This window comes from Taudactylus pleione, unplaced genomic scaffold (assembly GCF_031769625.1).
Source record: "Taudactylus pleione unplaced genomic scaffold, aTauple2 ptg000314l, whole genome shotgun sequence".
Classification (NCBI taxonomy): domain Eukaryota; kingdom Metazoa; phylum Chordata; class Amphibia; order Anura; family Myobatrachidae; genus Taudactylus; species Taudactylus pleione.
Genome location: NW_028284715.1, coordinates 7,739,147 through 7,758,487, shown reverse-complemented (window position 1 = coordinate 7,758,487; position 19,341 = coordinate 7,739,147). Strand labels below are relative to the sequence as shown.

General features: G+C 43.1%; 1 pseudogene; it reads right to left on the bottom strand.

The window, feature by feature from the left end:
* Nucleotides 1-9,718, bottom strand: part of LOC148510626 (E3 ubiquitin/ISG15 ligase TRIM25-like) — a 50,365-nt pseudogene extending 40,647 nt beyond the window's left edge.
* Between the last annotated feature and the right edge of the window lie 9,623 nt (nt 9,719-19,341).

The window sequence follows — 19,341 nt, the reverse complement described above, 5'->3', positions numbered from 1 at the left end:
TAAGTAGTGATCGCCGGAGCAACAGAGTCAAGAGCAGAAGTAAGGGAGGCATTGTATAGGGAAGCAGCCTGTTCAGTGCAGGAGAAAGAGAGGATAAGGGAGAGAAGTGAGTCAAGTAGGGAATAAAATAAATCAGTATCGATAGCTTCAATGTTCCGCTTAGTGATGGTGGCTCTCGGAGGTAGAGGAAGGGAAGGAGAGAGGGATAGGGTAAAAGAGTGAAGGTGATGGTCAAAGAGGGGGAATGGGGAATTGGAGTAGGCAGAAATATCACAACGGTGAGTGATTATCAGATCAAGCAAATGCCCACTTGCATGGGAGGGTGAGGAGGTCCATTGGGAGAGGCCAAATGAGGAAGTGAGGGTGAGTAGTTTGGAGGCAGTGGATTCTGTGGGGATACCAATTGGAATATTGAAGTCACCCAGGATAATAGAGGGAAGGTCTGAGGAGAGAAAGTGAGTGAGCCAGGAGGCAAAGTTGTCAAGGAACTTGGAGGGAGGGTGTGTGTGTGTGTGTGTATGTGTGTGTGAATATGTATATATATATATATATATATATATATCTTGCATTCATTAGTTAGTAACCTAATTGTGTAAAACCTCATTAATATTATTTCATAACCTGATTAATAGCAAATATATCTTTTAAATTCACTTAAAAATTATATTAAGAATTAAAATTAGTTTGTTTTTTTTTTCTCACAAAACTTTGTTGCTAAACAGGTATTTTGTGTCTGTACTGTATACAATACAGAGAAAAGTCTTTTGTTACTTGCGTGATTTAGTTAGTATGAGAAGAGTAACTTCATTATGCATGGAGATTTTTCTTTATTCTCTAAGCTCCTCACACACATTAAAGTCAATACTTCTGATGTAAAATACTTAGTTTAACCATATAATCACATATTTTACCAGACAATACAAGATGCAATTATTATTACTATTTCTCAATATTGGCGGTACTCTTGTCCATAATATACGGAGGTAAAAGCACGCTGTTTGCATGAAAAGAAAAACCACCTTTCCAGTTTCCTCACTTATTAGTTTGTGACTCCCCTCCCCTCATTTTTACATTGCCATATTTCCAAACATTCATAGTGCTTAATTCGCAATTTGCGTGAGTTTATTCTACAGATTTTATCACTAACATTTTTCAAGACATCTTTAGCAAATGTACCAACAATGGGAAAAGATCTAACACACTCATGTGTCATTTTTGACCACTTCTCAAAATATTTATTTGTGCCTACACCATATTTAGCGGTATATTTACTAAGGTTCAATTTTGATTCTTTAGTGATTTGGCATTCGATTTTGCATCTAAAGATTTACTAAAGTCAAAATCGAATGTAAAATCGAATTTAAAACTAAATTTGACGCAAATCGAACATCGGAAAAACATTGGTAATTTTACATAGACCAACACACAAATCCCTTATTTACTATTTTTATATTTGAAATTGAACACCAAATCGAACTTCAAATTGCAAATTGCTTCATGCTTTCGATTTCAGCATGAGCAGGTCGGATTGACACAGATACATGCATACATCAGTGAGATGCATGCATGTATCTTACTGTAAAAAGCTTAAAGTTAAATTTAGAAAAAAATGACAACTGTAACAAGGTTAGAAAGAGTTAAATTAAATAAAAAAATGATGTGGGGTCCCCCCTAAAACAGAACCAGACCCCGGACTTTTCATAGCCAGTCCTGGTTGTCTAAGTACAAGGAGAAATTTGCGTAGGGTTCCACTGTACTTAGCTCAACCAGCAATGAGCTCTGAGGCAGTCCTGGTTCTGGAATAAAAAATCAATATAAATAATAAGGCGCTGTCAAGAGTGGTTTAACCAAGCAGCTGCTAAAGGGAGATAACAAGTCTCCTAGATTGAATAAGTGGATACAGGAAAAGCAGCGCTTCAAAATAGAAATACAAACAATTTTAATATAACCAAATATGTTATAGGTACATAAAAACTCACAAGATTAAAAAATTATGAAAGCTGGACAATAAAAATATTCAATACAATGAAAGCACAAAATTCAATTGCCGACATGCATGTCAAAATAAATATATAGAAACACCCTTATGTGGCACAATACCGGTGCACTAGATGGAGTTCAATGGTTGGTTTGGAAGGTAATGAAGAGTTAATAGAATATTACCAGCTCGCAGTGTTCTCCAATATGAATGGAAAGTCTGTAGGTCTAATGACTGGCAGTGACCTGTAGTAATCTTTAGATCCGTGATGAAATGATAGTATCCTGCAAGGACATGAGAGTCTCTTAATCCAATTCACATGGCATAGTTCCCAATAAGGGGTGGCTATTGTGGATCCAAGTGTTGCAGATAGAATTCTCTGGCAGATGGGGCTCTTTGGGTCCCAAGCAAATGCAAAAGCCTTCCAAACAATACCAGTAGCTGTCACCACATACAGTAAATGTCACTTGCGACGATGATGGCTCCACAGTCCTCCAATAGATATATAGAAGTGCCAAATCAGGGTGTCACACCAACGTGTTTCCCTGCCGGATTGGCAGCTTTTTCAAGGTGACTGAATACACCTCAATGAAGCTCTTAAATAGTGCTAATTCATCTACATTAAAATAGTTCCAGCTAAGTTCAATTAATCAATTAGAAATAAACAATTCATAATAACATATTTAAAACATATCCTTTGTTGAAAAGACCAGCAATAGTTGGAAAAACATTTTATATAACAATAGTCTTAGGGAGGCAAACGCACAAACTTGACGAAAGAATGGTTGAAGAAGATAGAAATAATTAGCTTACTAAGTGAAGCATATGTAATTCATTAGTAACATCAGTGAGCCTGTAGACTCTGTCTGCTCACATATGACGTGTTCGTCCCCTGGTATTGACGAAATTAAATCAATTAAAAAAGGCTATGTGAATATTTGCATGACATACCAGACCATCGTTGCAGGTCCGGAAGTGTTGGTATAATAGCTCAGTGTAGCATGAACCTTGGAAGGAGCTTTCGTTTGTCATCGCCTTGTTGCCATGGAAACAACCGGGGACCAATAGGAAGAGATCACATGGCCCCGGGAATAGGTCACATGGGGCAACTATGGAACTGTGGGCCTGATTCAGACCCGCTCGCAAGCGCATAGCGCTCGCAAGCGGGTCAATGGTGGCCCAGTGCGCAAGCCACTGCGCACGCGCGAGCCCCAGAGCGAGTACAAAAAGCACTCGCTCCGTGGCTCACTACAAAAGGGGCGGCTGTCAATGTTGATCGACAGCTCGCCCCGTTTTGTAGGCGTGGCGGCCCCACTGATCACCAGTGATGTCAGTGAGAGAACTTCCGGCTCTATTAGTGCCAGAAGCTCTCTGGGGATTGCAGCCATGGGACCCTACCACAAGGGTCTCGTCGCAAGCCCTATGGTCGCGATGGTCTTGACCATCGCGATCATCATCCTGGCCACCCGCAATAGCTGTGGGTAGTCACCCACAGCTATGCGAGCGGCCAGGAGGCCACAACTAAAAAAACTAGCGCCCGCCCTGATTCAGAGTGAGCACTCGTTTTTTGCGAGCGCCTCTGAATCAGGCCCAATGTTAGAATTCTATCTGCAACACTTGGATCCACAATAGCCACCTCTTATTGGGAACTATGCCATGTGAATCGTCTTAAGAGACTCTCATGTCCTTGCAGGATACTATCATTTCATCACGGATCTAAAGATTACTCCAGCCTACAGGTCACGTCCATTCATTAGACCTACAGACTTTCCATTCATATTTGAGAACACTGCGAGCTGTTAATATTCTATTAACTCTTCATTACCTTCCAAACCAACCATTGAACTCCATCTAGTGCACCGGTATTGTGCCACATAAGGGTGTTTCTATATATTTATTTTGACATGCATGTTGGCAATTGAATTTTGTGCTTTCATTGTATTGAATATTTTTATTGTCCAGCTTTCATCATTTTTTACTCTTGTGAGTTTTAATGTACCTATAAGATATTTGGTTATATTAAAATTGTTTGTATTTCTATTTTGAAGCGCTGCTTTTCCTGTATCCACTGGTTCTGGAATTATAGGGGAAAAAATTGCAGAGGGTTCCCCTGTAATCTCCAGAACCAGCACCGGATATTTTCTAGTGGGGGGCTGATGCCAGAGCCAGGGGAGGCCTTTCACCGGGCCCCCCAGCTGCAGCATCAGCCCTGACCACTATCAGCCCAGGCCAGAGATCCCCAGGGAGTTGGGGACCCCCCCAATAAAGGGGTCCCAATCTCCAGGGCACCCCTGGCCTAGGATGATAGCCCAGGGCTATCCCCGCCACCCCTGGGTGATGGGTTGATAGTGTAGGTGTGGTGTAAAAAATTAGATAGAGCTGCAGGTTCCAGCAAGCCTCCCCCGCATGCTGGTACTTGAGAAACCACAAGTACCAGCATGTGGGGCAGTAAGGGCCCACTGGTACCTGTAGTTCACCTGTAAAGAAATGTTTAGATAAACACAATACACACACACCATGACAGTAAAGTTTTAATACAGACATACACACTCACATATACTCACCTACCATATCTCGAGTGGTCCCCTTGTCCCTGTAGGCATCCTTGGTCTTCTTAAAATAAAAGAAAAAGAAAACATGAACCACACACTAAGTAACAACAAGGATGGTTGTTACTTCCCGAATTAAGCGCTTAGACACAGCTCTAGCCTTTGTAGAGCAGTATCTAAGCATTCATTGGCTGAGAGAGGTTAGCCCCCGCCTCTCTCTGCCAATGAACGACTCCTGCCATTGAAGTCAATGGTGGGAACCGCAAAATAAACTTTAGTTAGCCTGTGGCTCTCCATTGACTTTAACGGAGGAGCCGGTCATTGGCTGAGAGAGGCGGGGCCTGACCTCTCTCAGCCAATGAATGCTCAGATATGGCTCTACTAAGGCTAGAGCTGCGTCTGAGTTCTTCATTCGGGAGATAACCATCATGGTTGTTATATGTTGCGTGGCTCGCATTTATTCATTTTTTATTTTAAGAAGACCATGGATGCGTACTTTGGACTGAAGAGGACCGAACCACGAATAGGAGAAGGTGAGAATGTGTTTGTAACACAGGTACCATATGGATCCTCTACTGGACAAGTGGACTGATGCTACAGGGATATATAGGTAAGTATGAGTACATGTATGTGTACATGTGTGAGTGCATGTATGTTTATTAAACGTATACTGGTTACGGTGTGTGTCCTGTGTTTTTTTAATATTGCTTTTGCAGTGGAACTACAGGTACCAGCGGCCCGTAATGCCCCGAATGCTGGTACTTGTGGTTCTCCAAGTAGCAGCATGCGGGGGAGGCATGCTGGGACCTGCACTTCCACAGCAAAAGACAATATTTAAAATTTTTGAAAATGCACAACACCTACACTATTAACCCGCCACCCACCTCCCAGGGGTGGTGAGGATAGCCCTGGTTATCAGCCTAGGCCAGGGGTGCCCTGGAGAGGGGGTCTGCTTTATAGGGGGGGTCCCCAACTCCCCAGGGATACCTGGCCTGGGCTAACTAGAGGTCAGCGCTGATGCTGAGGCTGGGAGGCCCGATGATAGGGCTCCCCTCGCTGTGGCATCAGCCCCCCGCTATAAAGGGTCCAGTACTGGTTCTGGAGATTACAGAGGAACCCTACGCATTTTTTTCCCCTGTAATTCCAGAACTAGGACTGGCTCAGAGCCCAGTGCTGCTTGTGCTAAGTACAGTGGAACCCTACGCAATTTTTTTCCTGTATTTAGACAACCAGGACTGGCTATGAAAAGTTCGAGGCTATTTCTGTTTAAGGAGGGGACCCCATGTCATTTTTTAATTTAATTTATCTCTTTCTAACCTTGCTACAGTAAGATTATTACAATATTTGACTGTACGGCTCCCATGCTGTCTGTCCCGTGCCTCGACTTTATGTCCAAACGGTCTCTCTCCTCAACACACAGGCAGGTATGATAATACCAATAATGTTCCCATCTGCTCGTCAGTGAAGCCCCACCGCACCAGACTTTTTAAGTCCAAAAGGTGCCAAGTCTCACACTCACTAAGTATCGTTTAAATTGGGGGCAGTATAGGCTCTTTCACCAACCAATGGCCCTCATTCAGACCCACTCGCGAGCGGCTGTCCGCTCGCAAGCAGGTCGATGTTCCCCACTGCGCATGCGCACGACGGAGGGAGCTCCGTCGTGCGCATGCGCGAGACCCGACGAGCGAAGGACTTTCCTTCGCTCGGAGTGTCTCATCAAAGGGGGCGTGCTGTCGATGGTGACTGACACCACGCCCCCTTTGGTGGGCGTGCCGGGGGCGTGCCTGCCAGACGTAGGCGTTCCCAAGGGAACGCCTACCGTCTGAAGCCGGCCCCACTGACATCACTAGTGATGTCAGTGGGAGTGATTTTGGCTCTGATAGAGCCAAAATCACTCCTGGCCTTGCGGTTGAAAAACCCAACCGCAGGCTTTTGCTCGCAGTTTCGATGGTCGCGATGGTCAAGACCATCGCGACCATCATCCTGCACGCTCGTATATTCTGTGGGTGGTGACCCACAGCTATACGAGCGTCCAGGAGGACGCTCCATATTAATGGAGGTGGGCCCTGATTCAGAGCGAGCGCTCTGGTCAGAGCGTCCGGCTCTGAATCAGGGCCAATATTCGCTGTTGTGCTATTGACTATTTTATTACTATAACCCTGCACTTAATAAATGCCACTCCTGAAAATAAATACTTTTGTTTCTCTTTTAGCAGTCCCCAACACTATTTTACCCTATCTACTATATATCGTCACTTGCTGCGGGCATTCGCATATATCAAACACTGTATATTTAGTGCGATTACCTTCATCAAGGACAATTTCCCATATATATGGTGGTTTGAATGCCATACACACATCAATCATACAATTTAGATAACACAATTTCCTTTTGTTGGTACCTTTAATTCAGATATTTCTATTTCTGTGTGGCTGGCTCAAAGCTTTTCATTTGCTAATTAACCTTTTCATTAAACAAGCACAGGAACACTAAACGTGAATTTTATAACACTTAGCAATACAATTTTGACTAAAATGTTTAAAGCTTAAGGCAACGTAACTATGAGGCAGAAAGTTATTTTAAAACACAGCAAATATCTACAGTATGCAGACTAAGCCATTTATTTTACCTTATTCCCGAATTCTTCTCTGCACCTTCTCAACCCAGAAAGCAAGAATTCGGTGTATCAACACAGATAGTTTAAGATATAGAACAAATTGTTCTTACCTGTTTGTGATGCTTCTTTCCACCTTTTGTTGATACTCCAAAATCTGTGTATTATGAGTAGAGGGATGAGATACCTTTTGATGAGCCCCCAATTAATAAAGTAAAATAATTGTGATGTCCGATCAGCTTAATAGGAGTCCCAAAGTCCAAAAGATTTATTTGAACAAAGAAATATAAAGAGTACCACCCCTTATTATGCGCATGCACGGGGGCACCAACACAAGGCTTCAATTCTCTATGCACTGATTTCCCAAGGTCACTGCAGTATAATTTAAAGGTTAACATTCAAATAGTCCTTAGGGAATAAAATCATTGGGTACAGGCAGGGATCTGTGTATACTCGACGTTAGATAGTTCAGGACCTTCTCCTTTGTGTGTGCGGCTGGATCTTCATAAAGCCTGATGGCCCCACTGATGACTATCCCATGCTGGTTTTCCTTTGTTTTACAGTATCATGGGTAAGGGGAAATATTGAGTTTCAGGGGCAGCACATTACATTGCTTAAGTGCTAATAAAGGGATCTAGAACATTACATCAATAATATCACATGTATATTTACAGCAGAGATGCAGTATTTATCTATAAAACAATACATAAGACTAAACATCAATATACAGTTATACAAATTCAATAGAAACAGAAAATTACACTTATAATGAAAATATTTATAATAATGTACAGAAAGTGTTGTATTTTATTTTACTTCATTCAGTTTTAATATTTGACTTTGACACTTTATATGCAGTTTTATACCATCATGCCACCATCGCCATCGATGGCTATCCCTAGCTGTAACTCCACACACTGCAGCATTCTATTGGCTTCATGTTCTACCAGTCAGTTTCTCCTTTCTGTGAAATAACCAGTCTCTGGGCAGATTCCTTATTGTAATTTCTCCCAGCTCCTTAATTCCCCAGATATAGTTATACACCCTCTCCCTACCCATAATGCAGCATGAAGGGGCTCAGTGAGGGCGGCAGTGTAGGTGTATAAGTGTCTGATGGGGTCACATAGAGAATAAAAGGACAGCTGTCCTGCCTCATAATCCAGGTATATCCTCACTCTGTCATAGGGTATATTGTATTGGATCTCTTTCCTGTCATGTATCACTGAGTACTTATTATACCACAAATCCCTAAACAGACACCAGGACTTGTTATTATATCCAATGTATGACTGTTCTCCTCTCCTGTCTATACTGGGATAACACATCCCTACCCCCCAACCCACTGATTTACTAACATCCACTTCCCAGTAATATCGCCCTGACGAGAATCCCCTGGTGCTTATTACCTGATCACAGTCAAATCTCTGGTCTTTCTGAATGTTCCTGGTATATATCTGACTAGGATGCAGTTTTCCTGTCATCTGATATCTGTATATACTCACCAGCTGTGGTTACATCCACTAATATGTCTGTAGCTTCCTGCACATAGATACCTCCATTTATACTTGTTATTATATCAGATAATCCTCTGTGTAATTTCCCGGAGATGAGACCCACATCCAGATTTCTTACATCATGGACTTGCGTATACTGTCTCTTTCTGTCTTTACTATCACACAAGTCACCTGTGTCTTGTTGCTGTACGACAGTCACAGGATCAGACACATTACACATCTCCTCAATGTGACGCATCTTCCTGGACAGCTCATCCTTCTTTATTTCCAGCTGCTGCATCAGATCAGAGACTGAGAGCAAAACGTGCTGTTCTTGCTTGGAGATCTCACTCAGGACTCTCTTCTCCAGGGCTTCCAGCTGTCTCCTGATGTCTCTAAACAGGGCAGTGACTCTCTCTGTTACACCAGCTGCTTTTCCCTGATCTCTCCTGCGCTCCTGCAGATTCTGGATTATTTTCCCAGCCTCCTCTCTCTTTGTGGTCAGTTTCTGCAGAACATTTCTCAGCTTCTCCTTCTTCTTCTTAGAGGCCTCATCTAGTGACTCCACCTGATGTCCTCTGTGGTCCCCAATCAGACAGCAGGACACACAAATACAGGCAGCATCCTCAGTGCAGTAATACTCCAGGATCTTCTTATGGATGGAGCATTTCCCGTTCCCCAGGGAAGTGGTGGGATCACATAAGACGTGTTCTGCTGACTTGCTGTGTACTCTCAGGTGTTTATCACACAGAGAAGCCTCACAATGCAGACAGGATTTAGCAGCAGGTACAGGAGAGTCCACACAGTAAGTGCAGATGATCCCAATCACCTCCTGATCTGGCCGAGTAGACAGGAAACTCCCCACTATGTTACACAGAGTTATGTTCCGTATCAGTGCAGGACGCTCCTGACACTCTGCTCTGCATTCAGGACAGCTATAAACTTTAGACCCCTCCTGTGTATCCAACACACAATCTATACAGATACAGCAGAAGTTGTGCCCACATCTCAGGGTTACAGGATCTGTATAAATGCTCAGGCAGATGGAACAGTCCAGCTCCTGTCTCAGATCAGCAGACGCCATCGCTGGCAGCAGGAGAGAGAAATGAAAGTGAACTTTGACACTCAGAAATTACATTCTACATGAAGGGTGAGGTTGAGCTTATCACTAAGAGTATATTTACATACTAAGTTATTCTAAGGCACACAGCATAATGCAGAAAACACATTCTACTTTTAGGGCTCTATAATGTTAATTATCACGTCTGAGTGTACCCCAATAATTAACATCAAACTCGCCACGAGTACTGGAGCAATTCATTATTGCTTCGGCATGGAGACAGCTGATACAAAAATCAGCTGTGTCCACAAACATTTTCACTGTTCTTTCAGCGCCGTAATAATAATCTGGGAGGGAACCTGCACTTACTCCTGTATATGTGCTTACTAGCTGCTGACACCAAGAGATGATCCAACACTCTTATAATATTGATTAAGTAGTTATATTGTGTCTGCGCTCAGCTAAGTGTTGAACCTTGTTAGACACTATGGTAATGCTGCAATCAATAGGGTGCTGTACTGTATAATGATCTCACACGAGTAATAAGTAAAAAAATGTGTATTTATTATCCATAAAATTTAATGGTATTGACGATATTAAAATTAACCTCTCTATACCCCTGCCTATACCTACTAAAATTCTACCTATAAACCTCCAAGAATGACGCTAATTTGCGTACGCAGTCATACAGTAAATAGAGACTCCAGACTTAGAACATGTGGTTCCAAAGCACAAAGTATTATTCAAGTAAAAGTACAGTCAGTTACATGCTATTGATCCAGACACAATTAGATGCAAAGGAAATATACAGACCCAAGTACAGTATACATACGCAGCGCTTCCGGACCCGATGATAGGCATCAGCAAGAGACCCTTCATCATTCAGCACGAAGACTAAGACCCAGTGTTTGAGCACACATATTTATACCCCCCAAAATAGACAGGACAATAGAGAAGTTTGTTGCTGATGTCATTGGTTCCCAGGGGAGAAGCATCTGTTACAGAGCATTTAACAGGCTGGTTCAAATAGACTCTCCCTGCCTCTAACAGCTGGGGGTCTTTGCCCTCCCACCCCCAAATGCTGCATCCTAACAGTTGTTATTATACATTTTGTTGCTTGTAGTCTCTGGGGTCCATAAGTTGAGAAAGCATGATGCGATCTCCACACCGATAGTACCGGAATTCTGTTGAAAGAGTAAGCATCAGTACGAACCCAAACACGGCTTTCTTAGCATGTACAGAACCTTAGTTATCAAATATCTTTATTTCACAGCATTTAAACTAACTGAACCAACTTAAATCTTATACTTTAAAGCTTATTAAACCTTATGTGTGAATATGTAATGGGTGAGTATGCGGGGTTTGATATAAGGACGCTAGTTAAATTGGGGCAGATGCGTGCGCATAAAGCTAATATAACAGCGGTTTCATACAAAGTCCTATGCATTCGCTAATATGCGATTAGTTAACAATGCAATTGTGCGTAATGTGCAGTGTTTATGCATGAGATTCCATCTATGCTGGACTTATTATATATATATATATATATATATATATACATGTACATACATACACACACACACATATCATTCCTCACTCACATTTTCAGACTGCAATACAAATGTGTTACCTCCAGCTGTGAAACTGGGGCCATTCTGTCTGGGTGTGGGGCTAAAACCTGTTTAGGATTCAGACACATTCAATTGTGTAGATCAATGTCTGGGTTATATTACAATTGCCACAACTATACTTATCTGCATACAGGGATTCCCAATTTGTATGTAAAGCACTCACAGTTTCTGGTGCATTGTCTATTCTATTTACTTTTTCTCAAGAGGCTGTTCTTCTAGTTGCCCTTGGTAGATTATCAAAAACATTGCCATCTGTTCTTAGCTCGTGAGTTGTAACTTAAAGTGATGCTGGTCGCAAAATGGCGTCTTGCAGATTCTTGTTTCTAAAATGGAGTCTAGCTGCCATTCGCAAGATGGCGTCGCGCACGCTTCAATTTTAAACTGATCTTGTCTCAGCCAATTATCCAGCTTCGACAGTATCTATCACCAAATTTGGTACCACGAGGACTAATAATTCAAAAGTTCCCAACACATAACAAAGACAATGTAGAGTTTATGAAAAAATGGGAGACAATATTACATGAATGTTAAAAAAATCTCACCAATCTGATTATCGACACACGTAAAGAATCACTTAAAAAGCTTGAAAAGGAATTTGACACACTGAATAAACAACTGGTTGAGTACAGATAGAATGAGAATTTTCTACACTTATAAACAATGGCAAACGCAGGGTTTTGAAAGGGGGGTTTCCAAATCCTTGGTTACCGAACCAATGACAAAACCTCTAGCCACAAATAGACAGACAGATAGAAACAGCTTATGCAGGATTTAGGACCACTACAGTAAATATACCACTCAGCCTATGATGGGGTACACACACACTGACTGACACAGACACACACTGACTGACACAGACACACCTCTATCACTAAAAAACATGAATGCAGCAGGCAAATAAATACAGCCAGCATGATTTATTAAAGACCCCCCCTCCCCCCAGTAGTGGTCCCCCCTTTGCAGTGCCCCCAGTGGTACCCTTTATATAGAGCCCCCAGTAGTAGTCCCCCTTATGCAGTGGCCCCAGTAGTACTCCTTATATAGAGCCCCCAGTAGTAGTCACCCCTTTGCAGTGCCCCCAGTAGTGCCCCTTTTATAGTACCTCCAGTAGTAGTCCCCCTTGTGCAGTGCCCCCAGTAGTAGTCCCACCTATGCAATGCCCCCAGTATAGCCCCTTATATAGTGCCCCAGTAGTCCCCCTTATAGTGTCCCCAGTAGTAGTCCCACCAGTAGTGCCCCCAGTAGTAGTCCCCCAGTAGTGCCCATTATATAGTGCCCCCAGTAGTAGTCCTCCCAGTAGTGCCCCTTATATAGTGTCCCAAGTAGCAGCCACCCCCTCTATATAGTGCCCCCAGTAGTGCACCCCCCCATACAGTGCCAACACAAGGAAATAACCCAGCACTAATATGCTAGAGCAATCTATTACCAATGCAGCAGTGGAAAGAGGTGATTGTCAACCTCACTGACAACAGAAAAAACAAGAAAACACTGCGCTCTAATAACTATGTTGGGACATAGGCCCTGATTCAGAGCCGTACGCTCTGAGCAGAGCGCACGCTCTGAATGAGGGCCGCCCTCCATAATTATGGAGCGTCCTCCTGGACGCTCGTATAGCTGTGGGTCACCACCCACAGCCTATACGAGCGTGCAGTTTGATGGCCGCGATGGTCTTGACCATCGCGTCCATCGCCACTGCGAGCCGGAGCCTGCGGTTGAGTTTTTCAACCGCAAGGCCCGGAGTGATTTTGGCTCTATCAGAGCCAAAATCACTCCCACTGACATCACTAGTGATGTCAGTGGGCCGGCTTCTGATGGTAGGCGTTCCCTTAGGAACGCCCCCGTCAGGGAGGCACGCCCCCGGCACGCCCACCAAAGGGGGCGTGCTGTCAATCAACATCGACAGCACGCCCCCTTTGATCAGACACAACGAGCGAAGGAAAGTCCTTCGCTCGTCGCGTCTGACGTCGTGCGCATGCTCAGTGCACAACATCGACCCACTTGCGAGCGGACAGCCGCTTGCGAGTGGGTCTGAATCAGGCCCAAAGTGTCTTTTTTTTTTTCTGTGTGCTCGTGAGTGTTAGGCTTAACCACATTAGCGCACAAGATCCAGCGACTCCAGTCGTGCTCAATCAAAAAAGAAACCAATACAAGTGTCTTATATATTTTTTTCTTCTGTGCGTGCGTGCGTGGGTGTTAGGCTGAACCACAATAGCACACAAGATCCAGCGACTCCAGTCATTCTCAATCAAAAAACAATTAAAGTGTCTTATATATTTTTTTCTTCTGTGTGTGCGTGCGTGGATGTTAGGCTGAACCACATTAGCGCACAAGATCCAGCAACTTCAGTCGTGCTCAATCAAAAAAAAAAAACAATTAAAGTGTCATATTTTTTTTTTCTTCTGTGTGCTCGTGGGTGTTAGGCTTAACCGCAGTAGCGCACAAGAGCCAGCCAGGAACGCAAGTTGCAACCTTGTGCTGCCCACCTACAGTCATGCTCCAAAAAAAACTCTGGGGCCAAGTTCTTCTGGAGCTGACAAAAAATAAAAATCATCAATTGTCTTTTTTTCTAATATTTTTGTGTGTGCGCACGACTGCACGTGTGTGAATTTGGTAACCGCACCTTGGCTACACTATTGGTGATTGTGACACTGCTTCTAGACTGCAGAAAAAATATGGAGGGCTGTCACATGACAGGAGAGCAAGGCCAAGAACCACATGTTGTAGCTGCCAGCAGTGCAAGGCCGTCAACTTCCTCGACCTCTAGGAAGGCCCATGCCCCAGGGCTTAAGTCACGCCATCGATATGGTAAAGCAAGTTTTACTGAAATTAAGAAAAAAAATTGAAAGAATATTTGCCTTTAGATAAACAAAAAATTGGCAATATGCCATTCACTACACGAAGTGGAAAGGAAAGGATAAGGCCTTGGCCTTTCTTTATGAAGATTACTGATAGCCCTTCTGCTTGTAGTAGTAGTGGTGGTGGTCCAATTAAAGATTTGAAAGTTGTTAAGACAGCTCCGGAAACACCAACTGTGTGCCCTGAGAAATAGAAATCACAAATCCCCGAGGAGAGTGCAAGTGTATCCGCGGTTGCCATGTGTGAGCCCGACCTAAATACTAGTGTACTGGAGGATCCTCCAAGTTCCAACATTTGTGTGCCCTCTGTAAATGTGGGGAAGGGCAGTCAACATCTTGCACACGTAGTCATTGAGGATGCTTCTGTGGATTTGCACATGGAGGAGGAGGAGGATATTTTGGTGGATGAAGGCGCTAAGGATGATGAGGATGTTGATTATGAAGATGTTAGTGATGAGGATGTTGATGCCGAGGATGTCCTTTGTGTAAGTAAGGCAACAGCTGTTGCCCATGGTTTGACAAAGCCCATTGTTGTCATGCCGGGACAAAAGTAAAAAAAATCTACTTCTCACGTATGAAATTATTTCCATCCCGATCCGGACAACAGTTGTCAAGCCATATGTGCCCATTGCCATGCAAGAGTGAGTAGAGGGAGGGACCTAAACCACCTAGGAACCTCCTCCTTGTTACGTCACTTGGCGCGCATTCATAAAATATCAAAGTGTATGTCGCCAAGTTCCAAAACTCAAAACGCAACAAGTCCAGTGTCACCTACCTGCTCCCTCTCTGTGAGATCCAAGCGCCTTCGATCTTCAACACCAACACCTGCATCATCAACATCCTCATTCGTCATCACAAGTAGTCCTGCTGCATCCAACGTTGGTATTCGAAGCATGATTGACTCCTCTCCTATCCGTGATTCCTCAGAAGGATCCTTAATGACTACGCCTGTTGCTGCTGCTGCTGCTTTCAGTGGATCTTCATCCCAGAAGGGGACCAGGAGGACTACTTGTAGCGTATCCTCCAAAAAACAATTAACAGTTAAACAATCATTTGCAAGGGCAAACAAGTATGACAGCAATCACACAGTTGCACAGCAGATTACTGACGCCATAACAGCTATGCTGGTATTAGATGTGCGTCCAGTATCCGCCGTTACTGCAGTGGGTTTTCAACAGTTAATTCAGGTCCTGTGTCCTCGCTACCAGATCCCTTCTAGATTCTACTTCGCTAGCGGAGCAATTCCAAATCTGTACAAGGATATAAAAAAAAAACCTTATTAATGTCCTCAGAAATGCCATTGTACCCACTGTCCACTTGACCACTGATATGTGGACAAGTGGGACAGGGCAAACTAAGGATTACATGACTGTGACAGACCACTGGGTAGGTGTATTGCCTACCACAGCAACAGCAGCAACATCTACCAAAAGACAGCTGATACAGAGGCAGGCTACTCTTTGTATAACTGGTTTCACTAAGAGGCATACCACTGAGAACCTCTTAGAAAAACTAAGGGAAATCATTACTAAATGGCTTACTCCACTTAGACTCTCCTCGGGATTTGTGATTTCGGACAATGCCACCAATATTGTGAGAGCATTACATCTGGGCGAATTCCAACACGTCCCATGTTTTGCTCACACAATTAATTTGGTGGTGCAACGTTTTTTAAAAACTGACACTGTCGTGCAGGAGATGCTCTCAGTGGCCCGCAAAATATCTGGACATTTTAGACATCGGCGACCGCTTGTCGAAGATTACATGACCAGCAGGTACAGTTAAATTTGCACTTCAATCAGCTGAACAAGAGGTAGTAACTCGGTGGAATTCTACCCTCTATATGCTTCAGCGGATGGAGGAACAGCAAAAGGCCATCCAGGCCTATACAACGGACTATAACAAAGGCCGTGGAGGGGGAACGCACCTTACTCAAGCGCAGTGGAGAATAATTTCCGTGTTGTGCAAGGTTCTCAAACCCTTTGAACTTGCCACACGTGAAGTTAGTTCAGACACTGCCAGCTTGAGTCAGATCATTCCCCTCATCAGACTTTTGCAAAAACAGCTGGAGAAACTGAAGGAGGAGCTGAAATGGAGCGATTGCGCAAAGTATGTCGGACTGGTGGATCAAGCCCTTGATTCACTTCACCAGGATCCAAGAGTCGTCAATCTATTGAAATCTGAAAAATATATTTTGGCTACCATTCTGGATCCTAGGTTTAAGTCCTACCTTGTGAGTTTTTGTCCAACAGACCAAAATCTAAAACTATGCAAAGAGCTGTTGGTCAAAAAATTGTCAGCTGCAGCCGCATTTGAAACGCCTTCATCTCCTCCTTCAGTTTCACCAGCTGCCAGGAAAAAACTTAATTTTCCTTACAGAATGCCTGCTGGTCATGCAGATCAGTCACCAAAAAATGACATCTGGTCAGGCCTAAGAGAACTGCCTACTAGTGACATGTCTTCTACCGTGACTATGTGTGATACGGTTTCCATTCACAGAATGGTGGACTCTTTCAGAGATAACATCCTAACATGTCATGACATGTCAGACAGTCCCTTTCAGTACTGGCAGGAAAAAGAGGCAATTTGGAGTCCCCTACACAAACTGGCTTTGCATTACTTAAGTTGCCCACCCTCCGATGTGTACTCCGAAAAAGTTTTCAGTGCAGCTGGCAACCTTGTCAGTAATCGGCATAGGAGGTTACTTCCTCAAAATGTGGAAAAGATGATGTTTATTAAAATTAACTACAAATTCCACGAGGAAGACCTCTACCAACAATTACATAAAAAATTACAGAGGCACCTATGGTGGATTCCAGCGGGGACAAATATTGTGTGAAGGAGAGGATGTACACACTGATGGGGATGACGAGGACAACTTGTAATGTAAAGCCAGTTTGTGTATGGGATCAGCTTGTTTTATGGGGTCCAAACAAACCAATCATTTCAGCCACAATTGCCAGTCCTTGTCGCTGAAATGATTGGTTTGTTAAATTGTCCTGTTTCATATACAACATAAGGGTGGGTGGGAGGGCCCAAAGACTATTCCATTTTGCACCTTTTTCCTTTCCATTATGTGCTGGTTGGTTTAGGAACCAATGATTTATTTTTAAATTTATGATCAATTTGACAGCCAGGGGCTGCACCCAATGAATTGTTTTTAAATTAATTTATGATCAATTTAACAGCCAGGGGCTGCACCCAATGAAATGTTTTTAAATCAATTTATGATCAATTTAACAGCATGGGGCTGCACCCAATGAATTGTTTTTAAATTCATTTATGATCAATTTAACAGCCAGGGGCTGCAGCCAATGAATTGTTTTTAAATTAATTTATTATCAATATTACACCTGGCTGTCACTGTCATTGGCGTAGCTGCGCAGGGGTGCTGTGCTCCTGTCTGTTGAGGGGCTGCTGCCCAAAATAATAAATAAACAATTTTTTTTGTTTGCGTGTCAGCCACACCTGTCATCGGCATAGCTGCGCAGGGGTGCTGTGCTGCTGTCTGTCAAGGGGCTGCATGAATATTGCAATGAAATTTTTTTTTAAGTTATTCGGTTAAAAAAAGTTTTTTTTTATCTTAAACATAGCAGAAATGTTATCCTAACAGCTTGTAAAGTTATATGCTCTAAAAAACTAAAGCCTATATTTGTAAAATACTAAAGCCTAATTCTACCAAAAAGAGAGACTGACACCACGGCTAAACATAAGAGTCACCTTCTGGATGTGAATTGTCTCATTTGCATGGGGAAAACCCAACCCTCAGATGAGATGGATCTCAGCCAGTGGACAACATTGAAATCACCATTAAAAAGTCACAATGGAAGACTACAGTGTGGAGAATCTTTCTTCACAGTCAGAAGAGGCCTCAGAGAACCTGAAAAAAAAGAAGCTCCAGGTGCTGAACTTCAAGGGATTTCTCCATCATGTTCTGCAGTGTGGAAAGGTTTCATTCACATGTTTTCTATAAAGCAGTTCAAAGTTACAGCCTTCAAAGTGTCTGGCTATAACACCCACCTTTGCCAGGAATTACCAAAGATTATTACAAGCAAAGGATTCATCTGTCCGGAATCTGTCTGGGAATTCATGGATCGTATTTGGACTGAATGCACTAAGACATTCAGTGATTCTGTCACTGTGTTCTGTAGCCCACTTTATTCCTACTTGAATCGCAAACTGAAATACGGAATAGTAAACACAGACAACATGGAGGCCTTTGTTATTCCGCTGCCTGCATGCCAACCAATACCTCCCAGACTACACGCACTAGGGAGACCAGGTCTTGATAATGACCATCCCCATCTGTTGCTAGGCCTTCTTCTTCCAAACCATCCATACTGGACTTCCTGTCCAAAAAGGGTAAGCAGGGTACAGAAATAGGAGCTAGATGTCCCCAATGACATTTTTTTTCTTCTATCATAGATGATGTGGAGAGATAAGAGCTTCAGATGTTGGAAGTACAGTGGCTCCCACCTATTTGACTTCCCTCCAGAGAAAAGAGCTCTGTTCCTCAGGAAGTGTCTATGCCTGAGCTGATAGGTAGGTAGTCTCTGTCTGTTGGTAAACACCCTTCAGGAGATGGCAACCCAGAATAACAACTATAATATAATGTGTCCACTGATAACCAGCCTGATCCCTTAACAGCAGCATACCCCATATGGCCAACTCATAACATGACACCCAGTTAAAAGCCTCCTGTTCCTAATGACACTAATTCAGTCACCATGATTGATCAATCAGCCATGTGTGGTTTACCCAATTTTTGGCCTTCCACATTCTTACATTCACATATCTAAGAAGAAGTGGACAGTGGGAACAATGGCAATTTGAAGGACACTAACTCCCTGTACTGATCGGAAAATTCTGTTACAGAACAGAAGGTTTGCAAAGGATTATTTAAGTCAATTGTCTATTTATTTTTGGAAAGCACGCTGCCTGGTCCCCTTCTGGGATGAAAAAAATCAACTACCAGCAAGCAGGCATGGCGCTCAAGAAAGACACAACGTAATACTTAAACCTTAGGTCTGAAATGTTGCATTTGCTGCTCTGTTCCGCTTGTTCACAATATATCTCATATGGTTAAGTGGACAGTGGGAACAACGGCAGTTTGAAGGCCACTAACTAACTATATTTTTTTTATGTAACTCTACAGGTTGGG